Here is a 6,000-nt window from a genome sequence, read left to right on the forward strand (position 1 = left end):
AGAGTAGAAAAGGGACAGGAATGCCTGAACTAGATTCAGACAACGAACACTACACATACAACACACACAATATACTCTACTTACTTGCATTTAGTACACGTTCTGATAGAGGACTACTAAAACACCCCACTACATATGGCGACTAATGTAGGACTCAAACCTACAGCCTTAGCCTTAGGAAAGCTGCGCGCTACTAAAAATACAGCGCATAAAACATACTCTAAAGGTTTTACAGAACATGTTGTTCTACAGCCTTAGATAGCGGAAAAAGACTACAGACAAAGCATGCAGAAGGTAAAAAGAGCGATTTATAGTAATAACATAATATAGCAAACAGAAGAGCTTTTAGTAGTAAAACACAGTACTAGAGAAATAGTAAGATATAAAGTAGGCGTACAGAAAAACCCCTAGAAAATTACAGACATATAATTAAGGCACTAAGATATCTACTAAATAAGATTACAACTCGAATACAACCGCGCTGCTAACTACAGCGCAGGGTGCAAGAGGTGCGGATCAGCATAATAGGCCTTCAGAGGACCGCACAGACAGTAAACGACACGATAGAAAGCACACGTATGTGCTACCTAACACCTATCCTAGGGATAGATAGGGACGATGCTGCAGAAGCGACTACGAGAAAGGAAACACCAAAGACAAGCGGTTAGGACAATAGACTAATAGAAGTAAACCTAGGATAGATCTTAAGCTATATAAAAAGGAGAGCGGTTACTCTCCTTCTAAAGGACAATTAGACACACAAGAAAGACAGCAGCTAACTATAAGCGTTACTCTACACAACTGTTACACTCTTCGTAGTACCCCTTGCTGTACTTGTTGCACATATTGCGTAAATAAGTAAGAGCTAATAAGCGAAGTCTAAAATAGGTAAGAGAAACTAATCTATTGCTGAACATCTGCCTAAAGCTTAGAACACTAATCAACTTACGCTCCTAGTTAGACTGAAACAGTTAGATCTATCTCCTCACACGATGACAACGCCGGAAGATTCACCGACCCTAGGAGTTACACCAGATAGTTCTACTATCTAGGACAACCCCCTTAGTTAAGCTAAGAACAGTAATATAATAAAGATTTTTTAGATATTAGCGGCTTCTCCCTAGTAGCTTAGAAATTAAGGCCTAATAGTTGTAACTTAGCTCTCGCCTTACCTAGCTAAAACAGTACTAGTCTTTAATAGAACTAACGTCACAGTCTTTCTTAAACGCTTTAAGGATATGTCTAAGTACTATAGTTTTACTAATAAGGTAATTGTTAATCGCCTCTCCGCCTATTGTAAACTAAAGTAAAGGAAGGATAAGGCATGTTAGTAAGAAAAAACTAAGAAAAGAAAAGAGGGAACACGCGTAATAAGGAGAGAAGCCCTACCTCTACTAGCTAAACGGCGATTCTATTAGGAAGGCTGTAGACAGTAGTATTGTAGTTAAAGATAAAAAAGAAATCTGCGTCTTTGTAATAGAGGGATGTAAATAGCTATTAGACTACGTTTTAAAAGGAATTGCACAGCTAGCGTGTACAGAAGACATAACAAAGAATATAGAGGCTATGATTTAGTAATAAAGCCTAGCTAGTGTTAATTAAGGCAAGCTATCACTAGTTAAGGTTATAATAGTGTTCCCTGCCCATCTTAATTAGCCTAAACATTTAGCTCTACTAAATAGCGCCTAAATTAATAGAGCTTATAAACGAAAGGGCGTTAAAGTTAAACTTACTAATAACTTATAATAATTATTATAGAATATTAAAGGACAATTAAACTAGAAAGAAAGAGCTTTAGCTACCTAAGTACCTAACGCTAATAGTAGATTAGCACTATTTAGGCAATACTTTAACCCCTAGTATACACTCTTCCTTAAAGGCATCTAGATAATGTCTAAGCGTATTTTAGTAATAAAAATATCTTAAGGTTTGCTACAAAAAGAAAGAGACATATTACTTAAAGTCTTCTATTAACGGGAAGGAGCCCTAGCTTAGGACTTCTGCGAATTAAGAAGAGTTAGTAAAGATGTTATTCTACCTTTTATTTTTAATACAGTACCTTACTAGGCGTAGAGGGCAGACTAATTCTTTATCGTAATGAAGCTTAAGTAACTAGTTGTTAATATAATCGAGAATTATATTAATTAAGGCACCCCAGAACTTTGTAAAAGCTAATAATATAGCCTTTAATTCTTAGTTGCTAAAATGGACAAAGGATATTAATTTATAAATAATGTATAAAAGCTTAATAGGGTTACTATCTGCGTCGCTAACCTACTACTTAACCCTAACAAGCTTTTAGAGGAGTTTATAGGCTACGCTGTAATAAGCCTATTAGATTTCTTCTTAGGATACAACTAAGTAGAACTGTATAAGGAGTCTAGGGATATAACAACGTTTACTACTCTATTAAGATTAGTACGCTAGTGCACGCTTCTAATATGCACTACAAATTTAGTTACTAAGTTTGTCTGCGTTATAACTAAGATTTGTAGGGAACACATACCTAATTAAAGTATACCTTACCTTAATAATGTTTATATCAAAGGGCTTACAATTAAGTATACTAATAGGAAAATTAAACTAGGTATTTAATAATTTATAGCTAAATACCTTTAAAACATTAATAAGGTACTGGTAGATATTGAAAGAGTAGGTGCAACTATCTTATGCTATAAATTCGACATCTGCTACTTATTTATAATTATTATTAGGTACAAAATTAACTAACATAGTTAACATCTAGATAAAAAGAAGATAGATAAGAGTATTAACTAGCCTAACTGCTGCAACGCTAGAGAAGTCTAAATATTTATTAGAGTATGCGTTTATTACTGTGTTTAGGTACTTAGGTTTACTATTATTATAGCACTACTTTCTAAACTACTATAAAAGAACGCGCTATTTAAATAGATAAAGGTTAAGAAATAAGTGATAGCACACCTTTAGCGAACTCTTATATTAGCTCTAGCTCTTATATTAGTTAACTACACTAAACTTATCTGAAAGATTATCCTAATAGTAAATAGTAGTAAGAAAGGATAGGGAGTAGTTATTATGCAGCTTAATCTAATCAGCTATTAGTATCCTTTTAGTTTAAAAGCAGAGTATAGTTAATAATAGAACGTAACTGGGATTCTAGTAAACACGAGTGTAAAGCGCTTTACTTACCCTAAAGAAGTTTTAATCCTTTACCATAGAGTCTAATTTAAAGTAGATACTAATATTAAAACACTGATTGCGCAACTCTACTAAAGCGCAATAGACCTCCTAAGAGCGCTAATTACCTGTTTCCTTACGCTCCTTAATATATAGGACTTTAATATAGTCTATGTTATAAGTAAAAAAAATGTTATTGCTAATGCCCTATTAAGACGTTTAGAACCTAAGGGATAGGAACTGCCTAAAGAACTAGAAGAGGACGTAGAGGATTTTATTAACGCCTACCTAAACGCTATTTAGCTCTTAATTAATAACGCCCTAGCGCTAGAATATAGTATGTGTAGAGCAGACTTATCCTTTAAAGCTAAGCCTCTAGAAAGTAGCTATAGTAAAGAGTTATAAGTTATTATAGCTTCGATCCTGTTTTGTAAAAGACTAGAGGGCCTATTAACTACTAAGTTTCGTAAATTTAAAAAGAAAGCCCTTTAGAGAACTATTTATAAATGCTATTTATATATAATCCTTAGTAGAGGACGACCTTTATAACAAGTAGTTAATAATCTAGTGTAATAATTAAAGATTATTTATACTCTCTATAATAAATCTAGCTACTAAGGTAGGGAGGGGCCTTAGAGAAAAGTATAGGCCTGCTACTATTAGAAAGGATAATACGAATAAGTTAAGAAATATATCTAATCCTGCTCTAAACGTTAATTGCACGCTTCTGTAGTAGTATAAGGAGAACTCTAGCTAATAGAACTACTAAACCTATTATTTAGATAGATTACTATAGACGTAGTATACATGCCACCTAGTCTCAATAGTAAAATATTCTTAATAATAGCTTACAACTATGTCTCTTAGTAAGTTAAAGCAAAAGCACTAGTTAAAAATAACTTATAAAGCGTTTAGAAGTTTCTACAACATAATATTTTCTATACGTAAGGAATTTCTCTTAATTATTAGTAGATATAGACTTAGAGAATAGGGACTTATTAAAGACCTTTAGGGCTAATAGGGAATTAACTACGTTACCTATAGTGTATACTACCTATAAGGATAAGTCCTTATAGAGAGAGGATACGCACTAATTGTTATAGCTCTAAAGAAGCTTTTAAGTGATTAAGTTAATAACTTAACTAATATCTTTTAAGTAGACTAAACTATAATTAAATGATTAACAAACAAGACTCCTGCTTACTTAGTCACTAGTTAATAATATATACTACTTATTAAGCTATTAATCCTAACTTAGCAGACGCTGCCTTAGATAGAGGTTTATAATACACCTACGCTACTAGTGATAAGAATAAGGTAATTTAATTAAAGAGATAAGTAGTTTTAAGAATTAATTAATAGAACTATACAGTTACGCTATAAGAATAAGGAATATTTGAATAATTTAAGAGTCCTTTAGCTAACTAAACTATTAAAGGAGAGTTTAGTTTTAAAACGTAATTTATTCTATAATAATAATAGATTAACTCTTACTAAATTCCGCTTTAAGTAGAAAGGTCCCTTTTGAATTAGTAGTATTAAAAAGAAAGAGTAGTACTAACTAGAAGAACTAAATAGCACTACGTTTCAAAGTTATACTGCTAGTAATAGACTAGAGGCCTTTTACTAATAAACTATCGCATATTTAGAGGAAATTAATTCTTAACTCTACTTATAAGATGTCTAGCTGTAGAACAAGGGGCAATTGGGTATTAATAAAGCGTTAGATAGTAGTAAGGAAGATGTAATAGATACGCTAGGATATAGGCAGGATGTCCCTTAAATGGAGAAGCAAAATATAAAGAAAATAGGAAGAAGTTTACGCATTTAATAGCGTAAGGATAATACTCTAATAAACCTAGATAAAGGGTAGGACATTTCTAAGATAGAAGTGAAACCTAAATAACTAGTTGTAGTAGTACTAAGAAGAAGGATAGGTTTTAACCTAGATAATTATTAGATGTACTTGTTATAATATAAAAAATAGAAGGGGGTAATAGTAGAAGACTAAGATTCTAGAGTAGATAAAGATTCTTAAGTAAGCGTAATTAAGTTAATATTAAGGGCAATATTAATGATTTAAGGAGGCTAATTATTTATAGCAAGGAAAACATATAGGATAATCTACTAAGTATTCCTCTAACGCTTCTTAGGAGAGACATCTTCTAAGTCCTTATTAGACTTAGCAGTAGCCTTAAACACTAACTTATTTAAGTTATTATTATTGGAAGGAAGCGCATCCTCTACGAAAGTAGCCCTATACTTCTAATAAGGCTAGGATTCCCTTAGGATAACTAGATTCTCTAGCTTCTTCTTTAAGGCAGGCTTGCTCTTACCTCTAGGCGTAGCCTTCTTATACTTTATAGGAGAAGCAAGAGGAGTAGAAGGGGCAGACTTCTTGCGCTTAGATAGTAACTTAAATAGACCAGCTTTTAGAGCCTTAATTGCGTCTAGCAAGACCTTTATCTTAGCCTTACTTTCCTTCTTAGAAATACTATTCTTTAAGTCCCTAATATTTATAGCTTAAAACTTCTTTAAGGGATTATAGTTATAATTATCCTTGTTATTATTAGTAGTAAGTCTACCTTAAATAACGCTCTTACTGTTATATAATTAAAGGTCGTTTAGAGAGGCTAGATCTATAAGTAGATGTATAGGACGTAATACTTAGTAGGGAAGGGCGAATAAAGAAGAAGGACAGGAGGGTTTAGTAGACGCTGACGACAGCAATAACAAGCTAAAACAACGCAATAATCCTAAAAAGAAATATTAATAAGAACCTTAACTTCTTAGAATTAGAAGTCTAAGGAAAAGTAAGGAACTTATAGGTTATTAAGTAAG

Source organism: Alternaria atra, assembly GCF_907166805.1.
Source record: "Alternaria atra isolate CS162 genome assembly, contig: 19, whole genome shotgun sequence".
In the NCBI taxonomy this organism is placed as follows: domain Eukaryota; kingdom Fungi; phylum Ascomycota; class Dothideomycetes; order Pleosporales; family Pleosporaceae; genus Alternaria; species Alternaria atra.